General features: G+C 38.3%; 1 protein-coding gene across 5 annotated transcripts in view; it reads left to right on the top strand.

Annotated features, from left to right (window-relative positions):
- The window catches only part of LOC119745526 (protein kinase C epsilon type-like), a 74,438-nt gene that overhangs the window by 24,696 nt on the left and 37,122 nt on the right, over positions 1-12,620 (top strand). The gene's annotated exons all lie outside the window — the stretch shown is intronic.

Here is a 12,620-nt window from a genome sequence, read left to right as displayed (position 1 = left end):
TGCAAAGTTGGTTGTTTTTCGGCGAACTGCCAACCTCATTTCCTTGTTTCTCCAAATGGGCGCAAACCCATTGATGCATAAATTCTGCAAAATAAAAATTAATTCTGCATATATATACACGGTAATTTGAAAATTTGTTGGGAGAAAAAAAATGCATTTTACTGTTACAAAGTTGTGTCCAAAGGAGCAATAACCCTTTCCAGATACATGTACATGTCTACGACTTCATTGGAAACAAATATAAAGACAATATATTGACAGTGTGCAAAATATATTGCAAATGTATAAATTTATAAAAGAAAAAGAAGAGGAGGCAGCCAGGAAAAATGGAAGCGGTCGGGGACGAAAAACTGGTTTATTTTTTTTTTACTTGGCCGTACTTGGTATGCACTGGTAACATTGTACATTGTTGCGTCGATACATGACGTACTTATAGAAAAACAATACACTACCGGCACCTCAAAATGGAGAACAGGATTAGATGACTAGAATGAGTGATACAGGTCCCTGCGTTATGATGCACTCTGACATTTAGTCTTACCTGCTTACCTTGCTGGCACTCTGCATTACTAACACATCGGTGCTTTGAAGCCCTTCCCCCCTCCCCCATATTGACATTAAATGAATCGGTTTAGCTACTAGCAAATAAAAGCAACTGTCCGAAGCTGTCAAGCAGATTCTTGAGACAGATTTGTCTTCCAGGGTAACCTCGTTTGAGAGACTTTTTTTTTTTAAATGAAATTCGGAAAGATTTCCATATACGAAGTTCACTCAACACCCTGTGTACAAACCCTATTGGACTGAAAAATGCTAAGTGTTTTCTAAGAAAATGCTTGTATTTTCTCACTGCTTCAAATTGACTTTGATGACATGAAATTGCTATCTGGGGGCTTGTTAGTAAATACAGAGGTAAATTAGTGAACTTCGTATATGGAAATCTTTCCCAAAATTCTATTTCAAAGAAAAAAATAGCTGGGCAATTTCGTGGTAACTCACGTTACATGTAAAGGGTGTCTTCTATCAATTCTGTGCTGTTATTCTACAAAGTCACAGCATGGCATCAAGACATGGCAGAAATTTAAATATGTACCCCGCATTTGAAAGTTTCCTCACACTGTGCACTGATAGAAATTTTTTTTTAGTGCCCTTACATGTACATCATTGGTGTAAGTGATGTGCTACCATTTCAATTATTAAACAATAGCCAGTCGGAAAATCTCTTGAGGGATACATTTCGGTATCTCATGTTACGGTTTCTCACGTTGCGGTAACTCACGTTACAGTTTGTCCAGTCCATTTTTGGTACAAGTTAAACATGTAAGAAACTATCAATTAATTTTTTTTAAAAACCCACTTCATGTATTTCCACATAAATATTAACCTTTCTCTCTGCTTTAAATTTTTTGAATCGAAACTCACACTTACACTAGCATTTTGCAGGTAACAAGGTGCAAAAATGATGACCTAAAATCGGTAATTTTTTTTTATCCAAAAAATTTTTTGGAGACAAATGTACACTTAACCATATTCCATCCCACTGCCACATCACTCAAACGAAAGGTCTTGTTCCCTAACCACATTTGGGGAACTTTTAATGCTTGCAGTTTTGAAGATTTCATAAATTTTCCATTTTTCAGCCACATCCACATACTCATGAAATTGCCCCTGCCTTGTCCATGGAGTGCGTACTTTACATGTACACGTAGCCCTACACAGCGCCATAATTTAACATACTGTACATTTGTATGTGTGCACACATGTACTTGTAATGTGTTCATATTTTATGCATCTTGCATTGTCAGTCCACATGATGTTTTTTCTTTTGATGAAGCAGTTGTAACGCTCGTGAGAATATACATGTGCAGTACAATGTACCGACCAGTGTATATTATGCACCATTCTCTGGTCGAATACAAGTTTGTACTATTACTACTGTATGATGTATGTACACGTATACCCCACTACTACCATGGAATATTTACTGACAGATTAAGGCGGTGCATATATCTTGAAATGTACAATCAAGACACAGTGCAGTCTGTAATTCTATTACTCCCAGTCCGACCACTTATTTCCTATGCAAGGCACATGTGGCTAGTGTAAAGATGTGTAGGCCGTACACAGACAGGTCGCACTGTACCGTACAAGTACATGTACGTACTGTACATGTACGTACGGTAGTGTACCAGTACCGGTACATCTCCCACGCAGTGACATGGCCGTCACCAGTAAACATGTACATGATGTACATGTACAGCTGTGTCTGGTGCGATGCTGTTGGATAAACTGTGCTGTACTGGTATACGGGGTTCATGTACATGTACATGTAGGCCAAAATGTACATGTACGGTATGTGGGTTTTTTTACGCATTATCCGTACATGTACAAGTACCGGTACATGTAAAGGGCAGGCGTATGATTCTTTTAGACATTTTTTCTGAAATCAAAGTTTGCATAATTTTTGGCAATAATTTCTTCCTGAATGAAATGTTTCTCTATCTAAATTCTCGGTGTACATATACATACATGTATTTTTGATATTTAACGTTTAGGTTTACATGTATTTAACGTTAAGGTTTATTTTGTTGAGGTCATATAAAATAAAAGAATTAATGATTTACGTACACGTAGACTTTAGGTTTCGTTTCTTTCCACACATGGCATTAATAACCAGATAAGAATATTTCACAGTTGATGGGATATTGACAGTCCAGCCAAATTTTACTTTTGATTTCATGGGGAAAAAATGTACATGCATGGCATTGAAAATTGAAAAAACACTGCAGAAAGTGTGACAAATCTGTCACGACTCATTTTGGTCTGATTTTTTACTTTTCCAAAAGTTTAACGATCCAACATAAAATCCATCATCCTACACAAGAAAACCACCTCAGTGTTGCTACAAAATATCAGATACAATGATTGTGTTCTGAGAGTAAACTTTAATTCCAAATGACATCACCGATACTTTTTTTTTTTTTTTTACTCTGTGTTTTACGGAATGACAATGTAGGCCATTCAATGTTTCCTGCTTGTAAAATTGGTCATGTCACTATGTAAAAGTTACTAGATTTCAATGATTTCACAGCTTAGGCACATGGCTGCATTCCAGAAAATTCAAGATTATCACGTTACTGTTACATTATGTTATTAAAGCTATAGTCCATCATTTGCAGCCATCCGAAAAAGTAACTGGCGTATTATTGTTGAAAAACATACTTGGTTGAAAGATAGTAAATGGACTAAACTCCCTGTGAAATTAATCTTTCTGGCAAGCTATCATTTTGAAGTAATCAACGAAAGAATTCCTTTCCAACGATGCGTCTTAAGACGAATTATAGCAACGGCTCGCGCCGTTGCTATAATTCGTCGGATCAGTGCGCGACATCGCGTATACATGTAGATGCAATTCAAAACAATTGAAAACATGATTCAGCAACTTTTGATTTGAAATTGAGATCCTAGAATGCTGTTTTTCTCGGAATATACAGCTGAAGCTGAGCTAAAACTTCATCAGGTTAGTTGTTCAGTATCCTTCATTAGATTTTGAACACTTTTGTTGCTTCAAACAAACAAAATGCACAAATTACAAATGATGTCTTTAATTTAAAGGGAATACAACATTTGCTTTTGCTGCAATTTTCAAAAATAAATGAATTTGGAGGATTAGTGTGCTATAGAAAATATTGTTAAACTAGCTTGTCTCACGTTTTGAGTTCGGAGATGCTGGAAAATCCAAGAAAACCAACCATATTCTTGTAGTCTGGTTCTCTGACCCTACTTAAGACGAGACGTTGCAATTTATAGACATTGGGAATTGTAAGGTGAGAGAATCAGTCTAGCAGGCTTGTACCCCTTCACAGATGTGTAATCAATTGCAAAGTTAATGCAGAATGACTAAAGATAAAAAAAATAGGAGCAGTTTTTGAAAAATAAACCAGTTTTCTCCAACGATGGTCGGCCGACCAGCGTTGGAAAAACACAAGTTTTCTTGAAAATGTCAGCACACAAGAAGGCACAGTTTTACAGTTTGCTTTAAACGGTCATTCACTAACAGTCCAGTAAGATATTTTGTTATAATTTGATCATTTCGTTTCTTGATGTTTGCAAGTGTTGTATCTTCCCTTTAACAATTGTTGACTGCTGTGATGTGGGATGGCGTTTTTAACACTAAAGGGGCATGTAGGCCCCCTGCCGGTAGCACCCGAGGCAAGACCAGGCTGCTACAGGTACCGATATGATCCCCGAGGAGGTTAAAAATGACATACCGGTATCCCACATCACAGCAGTCAACAATTGTTTTGTTAGCCTACAAAACAGTATTTCGTGCCAGTAAAGTAAATAGATACAGGATTTTAACTCACTGTTCAAGAAATGAATTAAAGGGAATATACAGCATTTGCTTTTGCTGTAATTTTCAGAAATGGATGGAATTGGGGGGTTGGAAATATATAGTAAATATAGTTACACTGACTTTTTTGAGGTTTTGGGTTCGAAAATGCTATAAAAACCAAGAAAAACAATCATTTTCCTGTAGTCTGGTTCCCTGACTCCATATAAGAAGAAACAGAGCACTTTACATACATTGGGGAATTGTAAGGTCAGGGAACCAGTCTAGCTGGCTTGTACCCGTTCATAGGTGTGTAACCGATTGCAAACAAGTGCGATGGTCAATTGGGGCCAGTATTTGAAAAAAAGCCAGTTTTTTCCAACGCTGGTCGGCCCACCAGCGTTGGAAATTGATACAAAACTACCACTTTTCTTGAAAATGACCGTATACCAGCTGCCATGATTTTACAGGATGCTTTACACTGTCATTCACTAACAGTCCAGCAAGGTATTTCAAAATGATTTGGTAGTTTTATTTTTTGATGTTTGCAAATGTTGTATTTTCCCTTTAAATCAGTGCAGTGTAACCTCATATGAAGTTATGATTACTGTAAGATTTCCTGCCAGACATGATACCTAATTAAAGCCTTTTCACACTAGAGCCTCTCAACCCGGGTTGAACTCAACCCGGGGCGAACCCCGGGTTGAAATTGTTATTTTTCAATGCCGCATTCAACCCTGCATCGTTTCACACTTGTTTTGTGCAAATCGAGCTTATTTTGCTTCAAGGTTACTACTGTTAAACCCTGGCGAGAGTTTCAACCTGGGTTAAATCTCAACCCTGGTCTTGAAAACTAGGGTTGAGTTTCGGGGTGAAATTAATTTCAGGGTTGATGCATGGTTGGCGCAGGGTTGAAAAGAAAAGTGTGAAATGCCGCATGTTTTCAACCCTGCGTCATCCCCAAGATTTGTCTGGTGTAAAAAGGCCTATAGAGGTTGCAGTTCTCTGTTGTGAGGTGCGTGGGCCCTACACACGACCCTTCATGCATGCGCAATATGCAAGGCAGTGTACAACGTACAAACAGTGTATATTACGTAAACGGTCACTTTTATACATGTAAACTGGACTAGACCAATGAAATTACAGTATATCCAAGATGTGATAGTGCACTTCATAATCAAATTTCAGCTTCATAAGAAACATGCAGTGATAATTTTGCCCTAGGTACACACAATGTACATGTCCATGGATAACTTTCATTTTTGTCACCTTAGGACAGGGTTTCCATGGCCTGGAAAATAAACTGAAAATGTCGTGGAATTTTATGTTCAATTTCCTCCAGGTCTCAGTGGAAAAGTCACATGTGGAAGTTTGTAAAAATGACAAAAGTTGTGGAAAAGTCATGGAATTTTGCGAGGACCAATTTATTTTAAATGTTAAACTTTGTGTATTTGTAATTTAGCATCAGAAGTCTGATTTTTATACTCGACATAATGTGACCAATTTTGCTGATACAAGCATTTTGATTTCGAATTTTGCAAGTTTGGTCACAGTTTTCATAATTTGGTAATTATGGAAATGTCGTGGAATTTTATTGTCCTAAAGGTGCAGGAACTCTGGTAGGAGAGTTTTGCATGGATTTGAAAATTACATTTACGATGCATCACATTGTATTTTCATGCGAATGTACATGTACATACCGGTATATGGGTCATTCCACCGGGTTGGGGAACAATGTGTGACATATGACCATATTAAGAAAAGCATGAATGCCTTGCTAGCAATTGCTCTACATAATATTTGTTGTTGGGTGTTTCACGACTGCAGAAAGTTTGAAATGATTTCAATGTATTTTGCCAAAAATACATGTATGAGCAAAAAATGTCATTTTGGATGTAACATTGACACCGTGTCAGTGTTACGTCCAAATGTGACATTTGTACCTTTTTTTTTTAAATTTCTGCGAAACATCACCCAAATTCACTTTGCGTACTTCTTACTATACATGCAACACAATAAGAAAAGCTTTTGTTACGGTAGTCAGGTATCAAATGGAGCAGAAATGATAGCTTGGTTGTGTGGATGTAACATTGACACGGTGTAAAACCCAATGTCACACTTCCATTGAGTGATATTTACACCGTTACATCCACACTTGAGGTATTGTTTTCTGCTATATTTGAACCCTGACTATACCAAAACAAAAGCTTTTGTTGGTGCTTAGGTGTCCAGTTGTAAATATGCAATGTCAGTTTGGGTAATATTTTACATACGTGTAAAAAATAGCCAAAAAAGAATATTTGGATGTAACATTGACACGGTGTCAATGTTATACATCCGAATTAATACATTTTTGCTCATATTTTTGTCAAAGTACATTGTACTTTCAAATGATTTCAAACTTTCTCAAGTATTGAAACACCTTAAGACAAATATTATGTTGAGCAATTGTTTAGAATGCATTGATACTTTTAATAATACAACCAAATATATGGATGTAACATGCACTGCTTCCCAACCTGGTGGAATGACCCATCATGTACATGTACACTGCACGTCCCAGGCTGTCACGCATGTACCCACCCATGCTTACATTCTGTTCTCCAAATCATGTACCGGTAGGCCCATGTGAGTATTCATTCACGTTGTTCATGACATATTAGTATGCACTGGCCACATACAACATCCCTTGTGATTGGTTGGCTGTCAAGCAACCCTGGAGACATTGGGAGCCTATGATTGGCTGCCAGCGCGGCAACCACAGGACACCCCTTAGTGATCTGTGTTCCTTTTTATGAAGGGGCAGTCGCAGGCATATGACTCATCTGTGGTTTTTGGTGTCTGAATGTCCACTAATCTTGTCATCGCACTGACATTCCAAAAGAAAGGCGCTCTGTCCGCTCTGTCCGCTGCAACAATTTATTGAGGTTGATTGAACCTTATTAGGTGCAGAAATGTAGAGTCATTTCTACTGTTTGCATGCATATAATGCGTGTACATGTACAAGTACATGTATCATTTTTTTCAGTGAAATCTTCTCTGCTGTACAAATTGGTATCTTGCCTTTCTAATGTGGACTGCACATGTTTTGGTTTTCACAGAGATGGCATGTGAATGCATGTATTTATTAAATATTTTAATAAGCCACACATTCATGTACCGGTACACGCCTTAGGGTTTCAACCAACATGAAACATGCATGGATGAACAGGAGAATTCATTTGCAGGCAAAGCTGAATCCTTGTATGCTTATTGATCAATCTGTACAGCATTATGCAGCACAGTCTTGGCCTACATGATACGTACATTTTGTACCGGTAGCTCATATGTTTACTGTACTGTATGTAGCATACATGTACATGTACAGCATTCATGGTGAGGACCATTGTGTGTTTCGTCAGTAAAAACTGCATGTCAATAAAGTGTTCACATTTGCATACTTCTATGCATCCGCAGGACATAGTGACATAGACGTACGGTACAGAGTGCCCGATATGATTATATTCAAAACTACATGAGCATTTCGTGATCTGCACGACGTCCAACTAAAATCAAAACTATGGCCAGATTCACCTCTCGGTACAGAGAATTTACACACAGTTGAAGAATTCCAGTCATAAAATTCTGTGCGGTTAATCCATTTTATACTAAATCTGGTTCACGTACATACAAAATATATTCAAAATCATGCGGTACCAAACATTTTCATGCAAATTTTGAGCACAGCCTTTTTTTTTCAAAAAAAAAAAAATGAATACACAAAAACAATGCAGGTTTTAATATGTAAGCACATTAAACACACTAACCCCGTTGAACGCGCATTGCGCGGTTACACATGCTGCCAACAAACGTAATGCCCATACTGTTCCAAATCACAGTTTTACGCGCACAACTGACGATCTACATGTTTGCGTTATTTGTCTGTGGGTACAACGTACATGTGTGTACATACCGGTATGTATGGTACATGTATGTAAATGTACATGGCCTTGGCCTTTGGCTTGCACACTACTGGTACATTTTTTCCTGTTCTTGGTTTTTTTTCGCTGAATTGAAACCCAAGTGGCTGCAAAATGTCTTCGATTGTTTGCAAACTGTTTGTGAACAAACACAATTACAATTTACATGTAAATGTACATGGGTCTTTCTGTAAATTTACATGTAGGGTCCAAAGTCAAGTGTGACATTTTTCCTGTCCATGGGCCGTGACACTGTACTTTGTACATTTAATTTGCCATTCAAGAATTATTACTGGTAGGTGTTGGGCCTTGAGCCCAACACCTATTGGTTTTGTAAGAATTTACTGTTTTTGTTCTTCTCAGCATATTCTCAGCAAATCCTTCTCCAGAACTGTTTGGAAAAATGGAAACATACATGTACATATGAACTTCATTTGTCAATACATGAATGCCCAATCCACAGCAGATGTGGTTTTTTGCAATTACGTCATCATGACGTCATCATGGGTCACGTGACGTCACTTGAAAGTTTAATCAATTTAATCTTTGAAATTCCATATAAAATCAACTGTGAGAGACCGGAACCTGCAATTTGCGGGAATCGACATGGTAATACATGATCTTCATTTTATGTTGTGCACGTAAAATCACGTGGCTCTTCCATCCGGTCGAAACTGGAAGTGCCTAATAATTTAAAAGTGGAAAAAGATATGAACTTGCTTTTAACGATTTAAGTGTCTGCCTGGATTGACCTTTCCAAAAAAATAATGGGTGATGCCATGAAGTGTTGGAGCGCCCTCTAGCGATAGGTTAAAAAACGTCAAAAACGCATTTTCACTTGATGTCTGTGGCGAAGTTTGCGGTAATCGCTTCAAAATTAATGTACATGATGACCATAATGCAGACAACACCTGTGCGCGAAAAAAACAAATTGATTACGTCATCAGACCGGAAGTTACAATAAAAAGACCTTTAAATCTTAAAAAATTTCTAGAAAATATACCGTGATAGATATAATCAAGATTTGGCTGTATACAGCACAGTAAATATAGCTCTTGAGGTTTCTGGTAATGACGTCACAATGACGTCATCAAGTGTCATATTACAAGCAAATAAATATTTCCATATTTAATCTTTGAAAATCAATATAAAATCAACTGCTACAGATATGATTTTGTTTTTTTATAACAATCGATAAAATATTGCAGGGTCTTCATTTTTGGTTTTAAGTGCAAAATCACGTGACCCTTCCTTCCGGTCAAAACCAGAAATGCCTTATTAATTGAAATTGGCAGAAGATGCGAACTTGCTTTCAACGATTTGAGTGTCTGCCTACGCAGCACTGTACACAAATTTTACAGGTGACGTCATCAAATGTCAGAGCGCCCTCTGGCGGCATGTTGAAAAGTCAAACATGGATTAAAACATGCATATTTTGTTGATGTGTGTGGCAAAGTTTGCGGTAATCCATGGCCCAACACCGTGTGGTTGTTCCTTCAACCTCTAGTTAAGAATGACTTCGAAAAATTTTTTTATTTGTGGGTAGGCAGTTTGCCATTCATAATCTCTCATCGTAGATATTGGATGTACCCTGTAACAGGGACAGGATGAAAGTGGACCCCAAATTTATAGAATGACCCATTTATATGAACATGATTGTTTTAGACTTTGTACATTAGACCAAGATGAACATAAGATGTACGTCGTGGAAGAGCATTACCCCGGGCAGCATTCTGAAAGCTTGAACAAATCTGGAAATCACAAACAATTCATCTTGACCTCAAGCTCAAGATCTTCCAAACTTCATGCCTCGTCATCCTCTTGTATGCCTGTGAATCGTGGGTAGTGACCGAACACCTCAAAGCTTACCTCAATAGCTTTGCTACAAACTGCTTCCGTATCATTTTGAAGATCAGGCAGAGAGACCACATCAGTAATGATGAAATGCATGAAATAACAGGACCAACAGCCCCTCTCCATCACCATTTACGTACCAGCGGCAGCTTAAATGGCTTGGACATGCGCTGAGAAAACCAAAAGACGACATGGTCAACCTCTACGCCCTTCCTTGATGTACCCACAGTACATTGCCAGACTACTCTCTAAAGATGTAGCTCTTACACTTAAGGAGATCATACATTTGCAACATATTTTGGCAACATATTTTGCAAATTATGTTGACAAGATATTGTCTTTTAATTTGTTTCCAACAAAATTGTAGCTACAATTATATAGAAAGGGTTATGACACCTTTGAGGAACAATTTTGTATCAGCAAAAGATTCGAGAAAATCGAAGAATCAATCTTGGAAACATTGCCATTTGGGGGGGGGGGAGGGAGTGCCTGCCTCCTTAATTTTTTTCAAAAAGCCTGTACAAGATTTACTTTTTACTCGATTGATCGACCTATATGTAAGCACATAGCATTTATATGATTTTGTGCAAAGAATGAATTCAGTATGAACCACTGTGCACATTTAAATGGCAAAAAAATTCATTTTTCCTGCCCGATTTGGCATACACATAAACAAACAGACGGACCAAATTACAATTAACATGGAATTTGTCATATTCATTTAGAAATGGCAACTATCGAATTACACAGTGTATTATCCGACTGTGAAACTTTAGCCCAAACGGAGTCCAGACCAACCGACAATAGATTTTGTACATGACCTTTACAGTTATTTATTTTCAGCGGTAACTTAAGCGCCACTAACGGCCCATAAATGCCACCCTGAACAGAAATCAGGCACTATTGTACATGTAGTGGTTAGCATAAAGAGTGTAGTGACCCCCCCCCCCCCCCCACTCCCCACTTTCGGTGTATCTGTGGGTTAATGTACATTCTTTGGGCCAGGAGCTCTGTTTGGCGATTCAATTAATGAAATGTCAGGGAGAAAAAGTCGTCTTTTTTGCATGCACATGTAATCGGAACTATTTAATGCTTTCACAATTTTGACTGTACACCGGTAGCTGTAGGATTTTCCTGATAAATAAAAATCCTGAAAATACAGTGTCTTAGCCTTTTTGTTTCAATGTTTTGTGTACAAGTACTGCTACACATATAAATTGGCTCTAACATTAAAGATATAGTCCATCATTTGTAACTTGTGCATTTTGTTCCTTTGAAGCAACAAAAGTGTTCGAAATCTAATGAAGGATACTGAACAACTAACCTGATGAAGTTTCAGCTCAGCTTCAGCTGTATATTCCGAGAAAAACAGCATTCTAGGATCTCAATTTCAAATCAAAAGTTGCTGAATCGTGTTTTGAATTGTTTTGAATTGCCGCTATACGCGATGTCGCGCACTGATCCGACGAATTATAGCAACCGTGCGCGCCTGTGCGTCGTGCCAATGCTTGCGCGCGCTTCGCCTAATAAAAAACGAACTACTAATTTAAATTTTCCTACGGTGCGTCTTAAGACACACCGTTGGAAAAGCCTTCTTTCGTTGTTTACTTCAAAATGATAGCTTGCCAGAAAGATTAATTTCACAGGGAGTTTTTTCCACTTACTATCTTTCAACCAAGTATGTTTTTCATCAATAATACGCCAGTTACTTTTTCGGATGGCTGCAAATGATGGACTATAGCTTTAATGGCCCAGAATGCAATGCACACATTGTACATAGTAAAAGACCAGGTGGAGAGTTGCATGAAGAGTACTGCATATAACATGCATGTACGTGCATGTATGTGATCCTAATAATACCGGTACATACACATGGTGATACACATAACGATTTACTGAGGTGCTCCTTCTCCCCCGCCTCCCCCTCACCGTACACTGCCCCGCCCATTATGTGGGGATTTTGGTCACGTTTTCTCCAGGACGATTCTTGCCTTTTCATATCACTTCTCATATTGTTCACTTCTCATATTGTTCTCCTCACTTCTCATATTGTTCACTTCTCATATTGTTCGCCTTCTTCTCCACCTCCCCCTCACCGTACACTGCCCCGCCCATTATGTGGGGATTTTGGTCACGTTTTCTCCAGGACGATTCTTGCCTTTTTCATATCACTTCAAATACAAATCACTCACTTTACTTTTGTGTCGGCAATGGTGCCCCAGGGTTTGACACTGAAAGTGACAATCCCCACCTGGGGGTAAGAAACCCTTGGATGCTGGGGGGGGGGGGGAATTGATTACATGTAGTGCTGGATAGTAAGCCTTGTGCACAGTTCAAGATTCGGCTTCTCGGCACTTAACTTTTAGAGTATGAAAGTACATCATGAAGTGGCATCCATGTCCTTCGCATTTGATATTCGTTTCCAAGTAGGCACAGTTAAATGAACTTGTCCTTGCGAAACTGAAAGTACGTGTTCC

The sequence above is a fragment of the Patiria miniata genome, unplaced genomic scaffold (assembly GCF_015706575.1).
Source record: "Patiria miniata isolate m_02_andy unplaced genomic scaffold, ASM1570657v1 HiC_scaffold_7, whole genome shotgun sequence".
NCBI classification, from domain to species: domain Eukaryota; kingdom Metazoa; phylum Echinodermata; class Asteroidea; order Valvatida; family Asterinidae; genus Patiria; species Patiria miniata.
The sequence above is the reverse complement of the archived record's forward strand: the minus strand, read 5'-3'. Positions and strand labels throughout refer to the sequence as shown.